Here is a 1,169-nt window from a genome sequence, read left to right on the forward strand (position 1 = left end):
TACAGAAACCAGCTAGGTGGTAGTATTTTGCAATGCTGAGGCTACAGATTCTGTGAATCAATATCTAATATGTAGATAGAGCTGTTTCTTCCATAGCAAAGACTCGTGGGTCCAGGAATAAGGGGCAGAAATTGGAAAGAATTTATTCACCATTACTCCTAGTGACCCACTAATAAAATTTTTGCTTCCTGTTCCCATCACCTTTATGCTCTACTGGCGTAAAGGTCCTAGCTCCTGAGAGAGAAATGCTTCCACTAGGAGACACAACAATGAAAACTGTGCTCACTTCAGCAGCACATATACTGAAATTGGAACATTACAGAGAAGATTAGCATGGCCCCTGCCCTAGGATGATATGCAAATTCATGAAGTGTTCCCTTGAAAAATAAATTAATTAATAAAACTGCTGCCCAGCCACTTTTAACTCCTTGTGCCTCTGAATCAACAAGCAAAGATGAGAGTTGCTGTGCTGTCTGCCGTGATTGATCAGAATAGCAAGGGGAAATGGGACTGCTACTGAGCAATGGAAGTAAGGTTGAGTATGTCTGAGATGCAGTAAAACCTGTAGGATGCCCCTCTGTACTACATGTCCAGTAAATTAAGGTTAATGTAAAATTACAACCCAATCCAGGCAAAACTCCTAATGCCCTAGACCCGTTAGGAATGAAGGCTTGGGTTATTTGACCAGGTAAAGAACCAGTTGAGGGGCTTGCTAAAGGCAAAGAAAGAAAGAAACAAAAAACAGGATAGTGAAAGAAGGTATTTGTAAATATCAGCTACAGCCATGTTACCAGTTACATAAATGAAGACTGCTATGAGTATTCCCTCTTATTTTGTTGTGAAATGTTCATGTGTTTATAGTACCTTTTTCTCCCTCTCTTATTCCCTTATTATGTGACATATAATGTATTGATTTATTAGCATAATATTTAAGTATTGTTCATAGTATTTTTTTTTTGTACATCATAGTAGTTTTTAAGTTACAGGATGTCAAGGAGAAAAGTAAACGTGAAGAACTTTACCTCCTTTTCTAGGGAATGGGTAATGCATATTCAGTTGTAAGTGAGATAGCTGTATTATGTGAAGTGGAATTGTGAGCTTGTTATTATGTTTATTTGGAGATTAAATATGATTTAAGGAGATGTGTATGAATGCCAAGCTGAGAAGGG

General features: G+C 37.7%; 1 non-coding gene across 1 annotated transcript; it reads left to right on the plus strand.

The window, feature by feature from the left end:
• The first annotated feature begins 278 nt into the window (after positions 1-278).
• LOC120365650 (U6 spliceosomal RNA) lies at positions 279-385 on the plus strand. Its single transcript, XR_005580540.1, has one exon. It is a non-coding gene; the product is annotated as a U6 spliceosomal RNA (small nuclear RNA).
• Positions 386-1,169: the final 784 nt, after the last annotated feature.

Source organism: Saimiri boliviensis, chromosome 1 (genome assembly GCF_048565385.1).
Source record: "Saimiri boliviensis isolate mSaiBol1 chromosome 1, mSaiBol1.pri, whole genome shotgun sequence".
Taxonomy (NCBI): domain Eukaryota; kingdom Metazoa; phylum Chordata; class Mammalia; order Primates; family Cebidae; genus Saimiri; species Saimiri boliviensis.